Source organism: Pituophis catenifer, unplaced genomic scaffold, assembly GCF_029215685.1.
Source record: "Pituophis catenifer annectens isolate HBS135680 unplaced genomic scaffold, rPitCat1.0.hap2 SCAF_2, whole genome shotgun sequence".
Taxonomy (NCBI): domain Eukaryota; kingdom Metazoa; phylum Chordata; class Lepidosauria; order Squamata; family Colubridae; genus Pituophis; species Pituophis catenifer.
In genome coordinates, this window is record NW_027256882.1 from 28562525 (window position 1) to 28580440 (window position 17916).

General features: G+C 41.8%; 1 pseudogene; it reads left to right on the top strand.

Annotated features, from left to right (window-relative positions):
• The first annotated feature begins 4753 nt into the window (after positions 1–4753).
• Positions 4754–17916, top strand: part of LOC139310045 (zinc finger protein 850-like) — a 44336-nt pseudogene continuing 31173 nt past the window's right edge.

Sequence of the window (17916 nt, forward strand, 5' to 3'; positions counted from 1 at the left end):
GCAAACAGCAAGAAAAAACAGCTCCTTTCAGCTTCAGTATAGGCTAATTAGCACAAGTTGATTAGATTGGCCTCCCAACTCTGTCAGCTGTTTTGCGCAGGGCTCTGCTGCTTGCTGCAAAGAGTGTTGGAGCATATTTTTTTCCCCTTGTGCTAATCAAGCTATGCTAAAAACAAAACTGAAAGTAAAGCAGGCTGTTTGCTGTTTGCTTGAAGGAAAAATTAGGCAGAGGCAGAGGGAGATTTCTTTTTCTTCTTTTTCCTCACTAAAAAAGGTAGGTGCAAACAATGGGAAATTTAGGGCAGGAGAGGAGAGTTCAAAATTTTAAAACACAAAAGAAAAGGGGAAAGAAAAAGGCAAAAATAAAAATGGGAAGAGAGAAAAAGAAATGAAAGAGAAAGATGTTATACATATTTATAATTGAAATATGAATAGTAGTAAGAAATAAATGGGAAATCATGATTGTAAAAATGAAATGAATGATAATTGGAATATTTGTCTTTGTATTTTTGAAATCTAGACAACGATAAGTTTTTATTTTTATTTTTATTTTATTTTTTAGAAATATGAATAAGTATAAACTGTAACAATTGAAATACCTTTAATGGTATATGGTGCTGAAAGTAAAAAGGATTAAGTTGTAGCTTGGATAACATTGTCCTATTTTTCATTTAACAGCATTTTCACATAAAATTTCTAGAACTAGCATCCTTCTCTTTATTAACAAATTAACGTTTTCACTGACTCTTAACCATTTTCTCTTAGTGTCTCCACAGTTCTCTTTCTTGATGTTTTTCTCCCATTTCTTTACCTTCTTTTTTTTCCTGTTCTTATATCTCCCCTTCAGCCTTTTTCCTTTAATTTTAACTCTATTACTTTTCATTCTCAATCTTACCCCATTTATTTCTCTTTTCTTCATATTTGAGATGTATTTTCCCATATCCATTTTTAATCTATCACTATTGAACCCAGTGTAATCATCTTTATCTTTTTTCCCAATTATTTCCTTTTCAATATTATCTCCTTGTTTCTCTTGCTTCTCATTCATCTTTTCTCTTTCTTTTTTTTTTGCAAGCTAACCAATTCTCTGCTTCTTTATTTCCCTTAAATGCCTCCCTTACCTTTTGAAACATCTCCCTTAGTGTCTCATATTCATCCTCCCAATTCTCCATATTTCCAGTGTTAAAAGGCTAGGACTTTTAAGCTTATTCTTTTCATTTACATATGTGGGGGGGGGATGCTTTTCAAGGAGCCACAAGGGGGACTGAGAGTAGAGTCATTCTGACAGTGTCTTTTGGAATAAAATGTATACATGGAAAAAGTACTTGCAAAACTTGGACAGAAGGAAAAGAAAGGCAGGACTGGACTCATTATCAGTAGCTAGTAGTTCATTGTTATTAGTGACTTCCACTGATTCTAAACTCATTTTAAGACTGGAATTGGTGACTATTGAAATATTTATGTATTATTTATTTTTGCAATTTATATGTCGCCATTCTCCCGAAGGACTCAAGGCGGCTTACAACAACAATCAATAATACAAATCACAAAATAACAAAATAAGTTAAAAAACCCTTAAAAACCATATTTAAAATTATTACAGTTTGTGCAACCCCTAGCAGATCAAGTTATTTGACGGAAGAGCCACGTCTTCAGTTCGTGGCGAAAGGAGAGGAGGCCCGGGGCTATCCTGAGCTCGGTGGGCAAATCATTCCAGAGGGTCGGCGCTCCGACAGAGAATGCTCTCCCCCTGGGGGCCTCCAGTCGAAACTGTTTGGGCGACGGCACCCTGAGGAGGCTTGCTCTGTGGGAGCGCACGGAACGGTGGGAGGAAGGCAGAAGATGGTCCTGCAAGTACTCCGGGCCTAAGCCATGTAGGGCTTTATAAGTAAGCACCAACACCTTGAAACGGACCTGGAGAGCAACCGGCAGCCAGTGCAGCTCGCGCAGGAGAGGTGTTGCACGGGAGTAACGAGGAACTCCGGTAACTACCCGCGCAGCCACATTCTGGACCAGCTGGAGCCTCCAGATGCATCCCAAGGGCAGCCCATGTAGAGGGCGTTGCAGTAATCCAACCGAGAAGCAACAAGGGCGTGGGTGACGGTGGCAAGGGCATCTCGGTCTAGGAAAGGGCGCAACTGGGGCACAAGACGTACTTGTGCGAAGGCCCCCCTGGTTACGGCTGTCAGATGGTCATCCATGGACAGCCGAGAATCCAGGAGGACGCCCAGATTGTGAACCCTAGTGGAGGGGGTAAGAGTCTCCCCTCCTATCACTAAAGATGGTACCTCTAGATCCCGAGATGCCGGCATCCACAGCCACTCAGTCTTGGATGGGTTGATTCTGAGTCTGTTCCTACCCATCCAAGCCCGCATCGCCTCCAGACAACGGGACATCACGGAAAGGGCATCCCTAGGGTGATCCGGGGTAGAGATATAAAGCTGGGTATCATCCACATATTGGTGATACCTCACCCCAAAACCACGAATGATCTCACCCAACGGCTTCATATAGATATTAAAGAGCAGGGGGGAGAGAACCAATCCCTGAGGCACCCCACAAGTGAGGGGCCTCTGGAAGGATTTCTGATCCCCCCGCTGATACAAACTGCAAGCAACCCGAGAGATAGGAGAACCACTGCAGAACAGTGCCTCCTATTATTATTATTTATTGGTTAATCTTTAGTGAGATTCACAACCTTTGAGGCTGGTTAATAGCTCAGCAGCTCGAGTCCTAACCAAGGACCTAGGAACTGTTAAGGTATCGTCGGAGGATGTAAGCTGTTCCGAGTAAGGTGGTTTTTTGTAGAGTCAAAATGTTCAAGTCCGGCAAATTTAGAATTTCTAAATAGCGGGGTAGCCCTTTGGGTATTGCTCCGAAGGCTCCAATTACAATCGGGACAACACACGATTTCTTTTTCCACAGTCGCTCAACTTCAATTTGTAAGTCCCGGTACTTTGTGATTTTTTCTTGCTGCTTATCTTCAATTCGTGCATCACCAGGTATTGCAATGTCAATGAACCATACTTTTTTCTTTTCAACTATTGTTATGTCAGGTGTGTTGTGGACCAAGTGCCTGTCAGTCTGAATCCTAAAGTCCCACAAGATCTTGAGTTTCTCATTCTCTAAAACTTTCTCAACCTGATGTTCCCAGTGGTTTTTGCTGTACTCAAATCCAAACTTCTGGCACAATTTCCAGTGAATGATTTTAGCAACACGGTCATGGCGTTGTAGGTAGTCAGTTTGTGAAATTTTGCTGCATCCACTGATCAGGTGGTCGACTGTCTCATCTTTCTCATTGCAGAGGCGGCATTTGCTATTGGTGGTAACATGTTGAATTTTTGCCTTCATACAGTTTGTGGCTAGGGCTTGTTCTTGAGCTGCCAAAATAAAGCTTTCAGTTTCTTTTTTCAGTACTCCTGATCTTAACCAGTTCCAAGTTAGTTTCTGGTCAGCTTATTATTATTATTATTTTATTTCTATCCCCAACCTCCCAAGTCGCTGTAGTAAGATACCATGGTCGATGGTATCGAAAGCCACTGAGACATCAAGAAGGACCAGGATGGTGGAACAACCCCCATCACAGGCCCGCCAGAGATCATTCACTAGGGTGACCAATGCCGTTTCCGTGCTGTGACCGCGCCTGAAACCAGATTGGTAAGGATCCAGGTAGTCAGTTTCCTCCAGGAATTGAGGGAATTGCTGTGCCACCACGGACTCGACAACCTTCGCTAAAAAGCGGAGGTTGGAGACTGGACGGTAGTTATTAAGGGAGTCAGGGTCCAGGTTAGGCTTCTTGAGGAGAGGGCAAACCACCTCTTTGAGTGCAGCGGGAAGACCCCCTCCCTCAGCGAAGCGTTGACAACAGCCTGGATCCAGTCTCCGGTCACCTCCCTGGCTGCCGAAACAAGCCAGGAGGGACACGGGTCCAATAAACACGTGGAGGTCCCCAGCCGACCCATAATCCTGTCCACTTCATCCAACGAAACAGGCTCAAACTCAACCCCCTCCAAGACAAGCCCCAGTTTCCTCAATGGATTCTGCCCAGTCAGAGTCCAGCCCGGTTCGGATCTGAGCGATTTTATCTTGCAGAAACTGTGCAAAATCCTCAGCTCGGCCCTGCAAGGGGTCCTCCCTCACTCCAAGATTAAGGAGGGAGCGGGTCACCCTAAACAGGGCGGCTGGGCGGTTTTCTGCAGATGCAATGAGAGCGGCAAAGAACTGCTGTCTCGCTGCTTCCATTGCCATAAGATAAGACCTAATATGGGTTCTTAGCTATGTCCAGTAAGATTTGGATTGGGAGGACCTCCAACCACCCTCCAGGCGTCTTTTCCGATGCTTCATTTCCTTGAGCTCCGCAGTAAACCATGGAGCCGCCCGGGATCTGCGTCGGATCAGAGGCTGCATAGGCGCGATTTGATCCAGGGCCCCTACCGCAGCCTGTTCCCAGGCTGCAACTAGGGCCTCAGAGGAATCGTGGGTTAAGGAGGCGGGAAATGGCCCAAGCTCCATCAGGAACCTTTCGGGATCCATCAGGCACCTGGGGCGGAACCATCTCATAGGCTCCGCAACCCAGCGGCGGGGTCTAGCGGTAGGAAAGTCCAGCCTAAGGAGGGAATGATCAGTCCATGACGGGGTCGATGGATAAGGTCCCCTCCCCCCGATCATTTATCCAGAGAGAAAAATCAGGTTGAGTGTGTGTCCTCCTGTATGAGTTGGGGCCTGTACAATCTGAGTCAGATCCATGGCCGTCATGGAGGTCATGAACTCCCACACTAACTCAGATGTCTTCCCAACTGAAGGCAGGTTGAAGTCTCCGACAACCAAAAGGTTGGGGAGTTCAACTGCCAACTCGGCCAAGACATCTAGTAGTGCAGGCAGGGCTGAGGCTATGCAGCTGGGTGATAGGTACGTAACCAACAAACTTGACTGAACAGGATCCCACTTCAAAAGGAGCGATTCACACCTGCCAATCTGAGGGACAGTGACCTCCCTAGGACTAAGACCTTCCCTAATAATGACTGCCCCTCCCCCTCCCCTCCCCTGGAGTCACGGATGATGTAATACCTGGAAGCTTGGGGGACACAAATCAGAGAGAGGGATGCCTCCCTCCGTCTCTAACCAGGTCTCAGTGATACAAGCCAGGTCTGCTTCCTCCTCGTCAATAAGATCTCGAACGAGGAGGGCCTTATTCACCATGGACCTGGCATTCAGATATACCAGCCGGAGACCAGGGGTCCGCACTCCATCACCGCTGGGGGGGCAGGATGGGCCAAGGGGACAGGAGAGCCCCACCGCTCGAACACAGTGGCAGGGCTCTCCAAACCCCCTCCTCCCACCAGCCCTGCCCTTCCCCACCATCACCGGGATTGAAAAACCCTCTCTCCACCGAACTTCTTCGTTCCCCCCCTCCCCCCCACAGCCGTCCGACAGGCCAGGTTGCTGAGCTGCAGGAGCCGCCCCCTGCTCATCTCTCGCCACCCTCCTCCCGGGTCCCCTTAAAATTTGATTAAAAACCCTAATTAAAAACCCCCTCAGACCACGCTTTGAGGCATGCCACCACTCGGGGTTCCAAAACCCGTCCTTGAGGTAGGCCTTCGGTAAAACAGAAGGCCACATCCACGAGAGGGGGGCATCTTGCAGAGCAAGGAGATCTGCTGAAGTGTAGGCCAGAATTAAAACATGAGGTAGATGAAAGACGACATTAAGCACCCTAGATGGTGGAAAACAGGAGGGAGGGGCACATACAATACAGACTGGAGGTGGAACCAGAACCGGGCAAGTCCATCGCCCTCTCACAACGATGAGAGAGTTAAAGAGAAAGCTGGAACGAATGTATCCACAGGAATCAGCCGCAACCACCCTCTCACGATGGCTAGATGGGAAAAGACCGCCAGCGGAGCCATGGATCAGTTCCTGCGGTAGTGAGGCAGCAGTAATCTTCCAGGACTCTCATCCTACCAGTCTAAAGTCCGACATCTCTCCAGAAACATCGAGTCCGATGGAGCTATAACAGGAGGATGTGATAAGACAAGATCGTAATTAGGAAAAGTCAGGGATCAAATGGCAAAATAATAAGGAGGAAGATGTCAAAAAACCCAAAAACAACTGTAGACGACTAAGATGGATTGAATGGGTTAGAGTAAAATAGAGTCGGGCTACAGTCAGGGGAGTAAAGCCCTCACAAATGAGGGTGGGAAGGGGAGGAGAAAGGCCCCAGGGAAGAGAGCAAGATGGAAAATTCCTCCTTCCCCTCCGGCCAATTCCACCCCCCAGGTCTTCTCCAAAATTCACTCACCCCTCAATCAAGCTCGATCTCATAGGCCAAATTTTGCCTTGATCTTCCAAGGTCTCTCCCCATTGAGGGGGCTGTAAAAACCCAGCAGTTGATCAGCTGGGCAACAGTCCTTTTAGACTTGATAATAGCTGTCTAGAAAGGTGAGTTATGAGTTATTTTTACAGCATCAGAAATTTAATTTATTACCTGTTAAAAATGCAAAGACAAGGAGTACAAGGAGCAAATAAAAGACCTTCATGTTGGGGTTGGTTCTGGACCAAATCTTACTTGTGGGACAGAAACCAGCTCTCAGCCCTCCTTGTGACTTCTTGAAAAGCATCCCCCCACACACACGCTCCACCGCCTGAGGAGGCGGGGGGGCTGCAGGTTGATCCCAAGGGGGTCTGGGAATGGGTGTGAATTCATCCCACAGCCCTCTCCATCCCCTCCTCTGTGAAATTGCTTTCTCCCACTCGCTGGTGGTCAGCAAATTCAAAAGGAACCCCCAGCTGAGAATCACTGCTCCAGATTGGTTGATTCAGGGGATTTCTCTAGCGTTAACTAATAGTGTTAACTATTTTTGTTACAGGGATAAATTTGTATTGGAACAGCCTGCAGACCTCCCAAAGGCTCTGCCCACCCTGTTTTTGCAAAAAACGGGCCGGTTATTCAAAAAACGGGACATGCGGGGCAAGGCTTCAGGAGGCCAAAAATGGCTGTATTCTGTGTATTTACTGTTACTATCTTCCTTAGTGGGTTGTGCAAACCGCTATTCTGAACAATGCTATTTATAGGGGGTGTGGGTAGGGGGAGTGGTGGGTTGCCCCGGTTATCAGCGGTTCTATAGAACGAAGCGAAGTGAGGTTCGCGGCCCCACTGCAAACTGGTAGTAAAGGTAAGTAGAACCCACCCCTCGGTGGGGGGCACTGAGGATGAGTTTGTAGTACCAAGGGGGCGGTGGACTGAAAAAGTTTGGGAACCTCTGATCTAAAGTGATGAGTGTAAAGGCTTGAATTTTAAGTTTTAAACTGAGAAATTGACTCTTCAATTTGACTACAAAGAATTTGCTTGATTGTTTTTGTCATCAAATATGTCATAGTATTAGATGGGAAGGAGGAAAGAAAAAATTGGAACATGTTAGTTTGATAATGGCTGTCTGGCTGGCCATCAGCAGCAGAAGTTGCTGGGTATTTATTTCTGCAGAAATTGTGCAATTCTGCAAAAATCATTTGAGGAGTGTTCTCTGCATTTTTATCATAATAAATGCTAGAAATGCCACATGCAGAGTACCAGCCTTTCTCTCCCTGGGTATCCTCGAGATTTTCCACCCCAGAATTTCCCAGGCAGCATCTCTTCGGGATAAGAGAGCTCAGGCTGTAGTTAGAGATTGTGGGTCCTCATGGAAGGAGAAAACAAGAGGAAAGAGAAATAGTTTATCTTTTCCTAACAATTCATTGCACCAAGCATGTCTGCTCAGGTGGTGAATGAGGCACGCAAGTGGAAGAAACCACATGAATAGCAAATATATTGGGGGAGTTTGCGGCAGTGACAAAAGCAGTGTAAAATTTCAGAAGCAAAGGCTACTCTGCCTTGCATGTGACCTTCATGGAGAAGAGCTGTAGGAATACTGAGTTGAGAAAAGGGATTGTGTTTTTGAGTACAGGATCTCCAGGTTCATTCGCAATTCCTGTTGTGATCTCCTTCGCTTGGAGGTTCCTCCTTGTTAGTCTTTGATGGCTGGGAGGTGTGAGCAGAACCAAGGGATTGATACTTTTGTGTTTCCCCCCTTGGTAGGGAAATGTGACAAACACAATTGTACAGTAGATGTTTCATTTCAAAACCGCATTGCATAAGACTCGTGAATAGATTTTGAGGGGGGGGAAGGAAAGTGTCAGCATTTCTGCAAACATTGGGACAATGTAATTGTCACAAGTAAATGCCTTATTCTCAAATGGAGAAAATGTATATACACTGAATGTCAGGGGTTAATTTATATCTCCTTCTTAATGTATTCATATGTAACCACTCCCATCTTTTACTCCGCCTCACTGGTATAAAAGAGGACGTTTGGACCTCCCACTTGCTTCTATCTACGATCATTCAGAGAATATAGAATGCCTACTGTAAATAAATAGTGCTTTGTTTGAATACATCGTTCCTGAATCATTTATTGAGTCTGATCCTCAAAATTACACAACAATCTGGTAGCAGAGGATGGTTGGACTGACTCAATAAAAATTAGATATGCCTAAGAGAGAAAACTCCAGAAACAAAAGAGAAAGACCCAACACCAGGGCACATAATAAAGAGATGGAAACGGATCAAGAAATGATCGATGAGTCCAAAACTATAAGAACAAAAGAATCTGAAGACTACACTACAGACAACGAAGAGATAATCGATGAAACTGATGACCAAGAAGAGAACGAGATAGAAAACAACGAACTCAGATCAGAGATACTGAGAATATTGAAAAGCCAAAAAGATGACGAAAATCTCATCGTGAACCTCCAAGACATCATAAAAAACAGCGGAGCAGCGAGAGAAAAACACATCGCAACAGATGAATCTAAAGAACTAAAAATGGTGAGCGAATTGCCTGTAGATAAGAATATAACGAAAGAAAAGACTAACGGTCCCGCACAAAATTTCGAATGGCAGCCATCTTGATTTCAACAGACCACTAAGATGAGCAAAGCAGAGCCAATCAGAAAACAGAATTCAAAATGTCTAGCGCGAAAAGCCCTACATAGTGTAAAAAGTAAAGAAGAAAAAATCTACTCTTCAGAAGAATCTGATACAGACATCGAAGAAACTTCAATAGAACTACAAATAGAATCAGCAATGAAAACTCTCTTTGCAACTTTCGGCCCGAATTTAAAAATTACAAAAGAATCAATGAAAGCTGGCGATCAAAGAATAAAGAAAAGACGAGCAAGCAAGCAAACGTCTCTGAGTCTACCCGCTTCTATCCAAACGGCGAGAACACCAATGCCTGAGCCCAGAGAACCCTGTAAATACTCCCCCACGCCGCAGACGATTCCAGAGACCAGAGACCTCAACAGGAACAACTTCAGCAAAAAGAAGCAAGCGCCAGTCGTCACCTGGACACCTAAGATCGAACCAGAGACCGAGTCATCGGAGGAAGAATACTGCGAGGGAGCTACAGCAGCGAGAACCTCTCCCGACAGCTTCAGAAGCGAAATTTTATTTATTTATTTATTTATTTAATTTGTATATGAGCAACGCGCATGCGCAAACACAAGCAGACATCTACGGAGGACATGAAGAACAGAGAGAAACGTTCAGGCTCGTTGCGAGCATACCCACACCATTCTGCAACTTTCATCACTTACAAGACCGTGGACAACCTCTAGTTGTAAGTAATGGAACAAATAATATTGGGAACTTGCCCAATGATTTCCCAAAACTGAGAATAGATGGTATTAATTTACAGGAATGGTGTCAACAACTTCAGGTTGTTTTTCTAAAAGAGAACTTATTATTTTTTATAACTAACCCCCCCAAAAGGCCTTGGACTCTAAAATTGGACTGCCTGCACCACAGAGCATTCTACTTATTGATATCTAGTATATCTCCTGCTATGTATCATAGTATTAAGCATAACTTGACTGTCTCAGAGATTATTCACTGCATGTTTAAATTGTTTCATAGTGAAAGTGTAGCAACCACTACAAGAATGTCTAAAGATTTCTTCTCAGCTAGGATAAAACCTGGGGTTACTATAAGTGAACATTTGATATCTCTAAACAAAATCAGAGCAGAATTACATTTAAGGGGAGAAATAATTTCAGATCAGACAATGAAAAGTGTTATCATTAATTCATTAGACCCATCATGGGATAACTTCATATCACATTTAGACACAATTAATTTGGGATACTTATCCATAGAAAAATTATCAAATAAGCTGATAGCTGAAGATAATTTAAGAAGAAGCCGCTGTAATACATACATAGAACATAGACAAAGTAAGAGAGTAGTATTTCAAGAAAGATATCGAGAACCTATTGAATGTTATAATTGTGGATCCAAAGAACACTGTAGAAGAGAGTGTCCTAAATTTCTTAGAGAAAGACAAAAACATGACTATAGAAGCAGATATCATAACAGACAATCGTCTATTGATAGGCATAGATATAGAAACTCACCTAATTTTAGAGAGCGTAGAGGGGGCAGAGATAATTCAAGAGATAGAAAGTCTGGGTCATTAAATGGTTTAGATAAACATAATATAACTAACATACAGGATTCAAAGGATAATGCTTGACTCATTGATTCTGGGGCAACTAACCACACAACACATGACAAAAAAATATTGTCTTCCTTTATAGAAGATAAATTTGTAATTAAGGTAGCCAATCAAGAAAAGGTCCAAGTTATTGGTAGAGGAAATGTAAATTTACCCGGTCTAGGGAAAATAGAGGGGGTATTATTAATACCAGAAATACCTCATAACATACTTAGTGCAATAAAACTAAGTAAAGACTCTGACATAAATATAGTATTCTCAAAAGGAAAAGCAACACTAGAGAAAAATAAAACAAATTTGGGGAATGTGATTATCAAAGGGGGTCTACCATATTTAGTCATAGAAGAAAAATGGCTACACAATATTGATTCAAACATGGAAGATGACACCAACATAGAGAATGAAGACAATAGCAATAGTGACAATGAGGAACATGAAACAAATCACAATCACAAAAATACATCTGTTAATGATACACTCAATAACAAAAAACCTACGATTGGAAAACCAATCCACAATGAATGTGCACATATATTACATAGGAAATTGGGACATGCTAGTTTTCCTGTAGTACAAAAAATGATTGAACATGCTGAAGGTGTTAAAATAAAAAATTGTAAAAATTATTTAGAATGCTCAGTGTGTAAGTCCTCAAAACTCAGAACTAATCCCAAGCCAAAAAAGGCAACAAGATCAACCAATCACATTTTTGATCTGGTACATATGGATCTAGTTGGTCCATTAACCCCATCAATCACATATAGAAAATGATATTTTTTAACTATTGTAGATGACTATAGTCGTTATGGATTTGTCTATACTTTAAAACACAAAGATGAAACATTTCAAAAATTTAAAGAGTTTTACAAACGTGTAGAAACACAGCATAATATTAAAATAAAACAAATCATGACAGACAGGGGATCTGAATTCATGTCAAAAGAATTCTCCCAATGGCTAAAAAACAAAGGAATGCTACACTTCACATCTAGCCCTTTCTCTGCATTTCAAAATGGAGTGGTAGAAAGAAAGAACTCGACACTACAAACCATGATTAGATGTACATTAGAAGATGCTGGCTTAGGAAAACAATTCTGGTCAGAAGCATTACTATATTCCAATTATACTCAAAACAGAACTTGGTCCAGCATAGTAAACAAAACACCATATGAATTAATGTATAATAGAAAACCCAAAATAACACACATGCACATATTTGGAGTCACAGCGGATGTACACATACCAAAACAGTTGAGGCGTAAAGGAGAAAACATATCCAGAAGACTTAGATTCATGGGATATGAAACAGGCACAAAAGGATACAGATTTATTGATAATAACAACAAATTCATAATTTCTAGAACAGCTGTATTTCATGAACAGGCCAATTGGTCTAAAATACATCTTAATGAGATATTCCCAACCACAAAAACAGACACTGAACATCAAAACAAAATAGATAGAGAAGAACTCAATCACAATGCACATAAAAACAAAAGTAAAACATGGACAAATAGTCACCTCAGGATAAAAACAGATTCATTAACAAAAAGAGGCAAGATATCTACACGATAACGATAGCAAACCAGAAAAAACAATCAGATGTAACAGAAATCAGGTGCCAAGTAAATACAAGGATTACATAATGTACATGAATAACGAAATATCAACACCTAACACATACGAGGAAGTATTAAAGCTCCCCATTGAAGAAAGAAAAAAATGGGAATTAGCCATGGCCAAAGAGATGGACAGTTTGCGAGAATTAAATGTATTTACACCTACTCCTGCACCTAAGGACAAGACTATTATAGGCACCAGGTGGATATTCAAAATTAAAAACCTGGAAGAAGGCAACACATTATATAAAGCTAGATTAGTTGCGCAAGGTTATGCTCAAAAGTATCCTGAGGATTACACAGACACATACTCTCCCACAGTAAGGACTGAGAGTGTTAAGACAGCTTTAGTTATTGCATCTGCACTTAACCTTGATGTCTTTCAATATGACATACAGACCGCGTATTTACACGCAAAGCTTGACAAAGAGATATATGTAAGAGCACCTCATAGCCAATATACAAACAAAAATGAAACTTGGTTACTGAATAAAAGTTTGTACGGATTAAAGCAATCTGGCAAACGTTGGTATGAATGTTTAGTCAACGTACTCAAAACTATGAATTTTAATGCCACAACTGCAGATAATTGTTTCTTTGTTAAAAAGGAAGGTGACTCATTAGAATTTGTGTTAATTTATGTGGATGATATTTTATATATTGGTAAACATAAAGAGAAAAGAGATACATTTGTAACAAAACTAAATGAACATTTTTCTTTAAAATCATTGGGAAGGGTAAACAAATATCTTGGAGTTCAAATCAGTAAAACCAAAAAAGGATTTAAACTTTCTCAGAAAGATAAAATTATAGAACTCCTAGACAAATGTAATTTGAATGATGCCAAGACTTGTGATACTCCAATGCAGACTGATTTCTTAAGAAATATGGATGAATCATCCCCTGAATTTAAAGATAATACACTTTATAGATCAGTTATTGGTTCCCTTTTGTATATATCCAATTGGACTAGACCTGATATTGCTTTACCCCTCTATCCGTTATCCAGATATGTAAGTAAACCATTGATGTATCATTGGGAAGCTGTCAAACGAATATTAAGGTATTTAAAGCACAGCTTAGACTTCTGCCTACTACTGGAACCCAATAATACCAAAGAGCCCATTATCACTTGTTACGCTGATGCGGATTGGGCAGGTGATACTAAATGCAGAAAAAGCACATCAGGTTATATATTTTTTCTTAACAATTGTCCAGTTTACTGGTATACTGGAAAACAAGATTTAGTGGCCACATCAACAACCGAGGCAGAATATGTTTGTTTGTCTAAAGCTTCCAATAATCTTATATGGTTTAATGATTTATTATCAGATGTTTGGAAAAATCCTTCATTACCATTTATCATACATGAAGACAATAAAGCTGCTATTGAGATATCTAGATCTGATGCTATTGGTCAAAGATCCAGACATATAGATATCAAATTCAAACACGTAAGGCAATTATCTCAAGATGGATTTATTAAAGCCATTCACTGCGAAACCTCAGAACAAATAGCTGATATATTAACTAAGCCTTTACCATCTAAACAACATAAATATTTAACTTCTAAACTACATGTTTTATATTGTTCTGAATCTGAATGCAATTATTGTTGTATATCGAATCGGCATTTAGAGGGGGATTTGTCACAAGTAAATGCCTTATTCTCAAATGGAGAAAATGTATATACACTGAATGTCAGGGGTTAATTTATATCTCCTTCTTAATGTATTCATATGTAACCACTCCCATCTTTTACTCCGCCTCACTGGTATAAAAGAGGACGTTTGGACCTCCCACTTGCTTCTATCTACGATCATTCAGAGAATATAGAATGCCTACTGTAAATAAATAGTGCTTTGTTTGAATACATCGTTCCTGAATCATTTATTGAGTCTGATCCTCAAAATTACTCAACAGTAATGCAAAGCTCTCTTCCCAACACATGGGAGACCTTTCCTGTTCTTTCATTTCTCTCACAGGACTCCTTAATTTGTTTTAAAAATTCCTTCAATTAAAGGGGAACATTATTTGTAGCAGCGAAAGTGGTGTTTTAGCTATGCAGATGGATTATCCTGATTTTGCTGGGATTGGAAGACACCAAAGAATTCCAAGATCATTCATTTCACCCACAAGATTCAAAAAGACAGGTTACAATGTTTTTTAGTAGGTCACATTGCATCTGATCCCTTTGAAGGATACTCGGTGACCAGGAGCAGATCAGGACTGGCATGTGGAGAAACCAAGATGCAACTCAATGGACAGTCTGGATAATCACTGGGGACTTTCCATGACTGAGAATAGGATAAGATGGGATAGGATTGAATGGAAATGAATTCTTTATTGGCCAAGTGTGATTGGACACAAGGAATTTGTCTTTGGTGCATATGCTCTCGGTGTACATAAAAAGACAAGATACATTTGTCAAGAATCATTGGGTACAACACTTAATGATAGTCATAGGGTACAAATAAGTAATCAAATCATAGTAGGAAACAATATAAATCGTAAGGATACAAGCCACAAAGTAACAGTCATACAGTCATAAGTGGGAGGAGATGGGTGATAGGAACAATGGGAAGATTAATAGTAATTCAGACTTAGTAAATAGTTTGACAGTGTTGAGGGAATTATTTGTTTCGCAGAGTGATGGCATTCAGTAAAAAAGTGTTCTTGTGTCTAGTTGTTCTGGTGTGCAGTGCTCTATAACGTCATTTTGAGGGTAGGAGTTGAAACAGTTTAGGGGTCTAAATATTTTCACAGCCCTCTTTTTGACTCATGCAGTATACAGGTCCTCAATGGAAGGCAGGTTGGTAGTAACTGCATATTCTGCAGTTCTAATTATCCTCTGAAGTCTGGATCAGTGCAGATGACACACTCAATAATTCCTTTTTAGAACTGTATCTGCAGTTCCTTGGGCTGTTTGAGCTTCCTGAGTTGGCGCCGAAAGAACATTCTTTCTTGTGCTTTTTTGATGTTTTTGATGTTAGGTGAATAATGTTCAAACATTATTTACATCCAAAGTTCTTTGCCACTGAATCATAAAATGCTGTACATAGTCATCCTTCATGTTCCACTACAGTTTATAAACCTTAAAAATAGCACTCCCTTGGAGTATCTTGACTTGATGGGGCTGCCAGGTCCTAAAATCTTGGGAGCCACAGAAAATCAGTTTTAAACTTTTGGGATATAGAGAGGCGTTGATCTCTATTGAGAGTCACCCCCTAAAATAGCAAATTCTGTCCAAAAAAAAAAAAAAAAGATTCTGTCAATGATTACTTCAGCTTCAACCACAACAATACCTGAGCAAATAAGAGATACAAACTCAAGGTAAACCGCTCCAAATTCAATTGCAGAAAATACGACTTCAGCAACAGACTGGTCAATGTGTGGAATGCACTAGCAGACTCTCTGGTTTCTTCCCCAAACCCCCAAAACTTTAACCTTAGACTGTCTACTGTTGACCTCACCCCATTCCTAAGAGGTCTGTAAGGCATAAGCGCACCATCTTCCCTGTCCTAATGTCCCTTTTTACTCATTCTTTTCATGTATTCCAATTACGTTTATGCTTTTATATGTTTTCTTATATATGCTTTACAAATAAAATAAAATAAAATAAAAACGTCATGAACTTTCAGGGCTCAGCACGTAGCTAATCTTCGTAAGCTTAGAGGTATCACATTTCACTCTTTTGTTTGGGTCAGTTGCCAGAAGTCAAAAATGACGGTAGCATTTAATCAGTGAAAACATCTTGCAACCGCCTTAGATAAGAGAGGGGACAAGCGTGTTTTTCTGCCTGTCTGGAGATGGTGCTCAAACAGGCAACACCAGTGGCTAGAAAGCGGACAGTACAGCAGGCGGCGCTTGTGGTTGTGTTTAAGGAGTTAAAATCATCAAGTACTGCATTGCTAGAAAGGCTGGGAGGAGAGGAGACGCGCAGAGGAACATCCTCTTCCGGATGGCTGATGGGAGGAAGTTGGTGTGCAGAGCGGCTTTTGTGCTGTTTCCATGGTCGAAGCAGCAGCTGGCAGGTGAGTGGAGGGCTGCAGGTGGGAGGAGAGTCCGGGAGCAACTTGGGCTGGAAGCGGAGAAGCAACTGGGCTGAAGCCTCTCAGCTGCTGCTGCTGCAGGTTCCTTCCCTCCCCAAATGGAAGCCCACTGGTGCTGCAGGCTGGGAAACTGGGGGCTGCAATTTCTGCTGGTGGGAAGCTTGAAAAAGCCTCCTTCAAATGCAGGTTGAGTCTTTGGGGCTGGTTTCCCTCCAGAGGGAGCTCCGTCACTGGAGGTTTGGAAGAGAGCTGGAAGAAACCTTGGAGGTCTTAATGACATCTCAGACAAATGGCTGTCCCGTCGGTTTAAAAGCCACCAGCAATGGAGCCCCCACAACCTCTGGAGGGAAGCCATTCCCGAAGAATCAACCTTCACTCAAAAGAGACTTTTTCAGTCTTCCAGGCAGCAGAAAATTGCAGCCATTCCGTTCCACTGGCTAATTGTTCTCACTGATGGGATTTTTCCTTAATTCCAGGTTTTTTTCTCTCCTTGATTAGTTTCCATGCATTGCTTCTTGTCTTGTCCTTCTGGTGCTTTGGAAAAGAAGTTGACCCTTCAAGTATTGGAACACTGCTATCATGTCAGCCCTAGTCCTTCCTTTCACTAGACGATTCATTCCCAATTACTGCAACCCACTAATTATCCCTTCTGCTCTTCTCTGCGCTCTTTATAGAGTCTGGACGCCTTTTTTATATTGTGGTGATGAAAAGTGGTTGCAGTAATCCAAGTGTGATCTTAATCAAAGCAGTATAAATTGGTACTAATACTTCATGTGATCTCAATTCTATCCCTCTGTTTAGGCAGCCAGAGTTTCTCAGGCTTCTTGAGTTGTTTTCCCATTGATTGATTGATTGATTGATTGATTGATTGATTGGTTCAATTTATATGCCGCCCTTCTCCGGAGACTCAGGGCGGCTTACAATGCGTTAAGCAATAGCCTTCATACTTTTGTATATACCTGCTTAGTAGGGCTTTCTCACCCACCCCCCAAGCGGTGTTCTTTTTTATACAAAGTCATCTTATTGCCTCCACAATCCAGGTCCTTATTTTACCTACCTCAAAAGGATGGAAGGCTGAGTCAACCTTGAGCCTGGTGAGATTTGAACTTGCAGTAATTGCAGGCAGCTGGTGCTAGTTAACAACACTTTAGTCTGCTGCGCCAGCAAGGCTCTTGTATAAGATTTTCATCCATGGAATCCTTCCCAAGCTGTCTCTTGGTTTGTTAAAATCAGCTGCTTTAAAGTCTAAGATTTTACTCTATTGCTTGTGTCTGCATTATAATGAATTCCAGTATGCACATGGTCACTCTTCCCCCTATTTATCTGCAGCTTCAACCCCCCCCCCTTATTATTTTCTCTCTGCTAGTAAAAATTTGCAAGTTGGCACTGTCATGTGACATCATGCTTCATGACCGGCTGCTTAGTGACACAGAAGCCAGTCCCAACTGCACTCATTAAGTCAGGATTGCTTGAATTGGGATGTCACCAGAAAGGGTTGTAGACAGTATTTTCTTCTCTTATCTGCAGCTGAGGACTTTGATGAGCAAAACTGGTGCTTCAAATCTTGCAGAGGCTTTCGACATCATTTCCTCAGTTAAAGCCCCACATCTCTAAATTCAACTCAGAAGGTTTGACATTAACCATTTTGGGACATTCTGTCAGGCTGAAAACTCATGGAGCTTCCACATATATCAT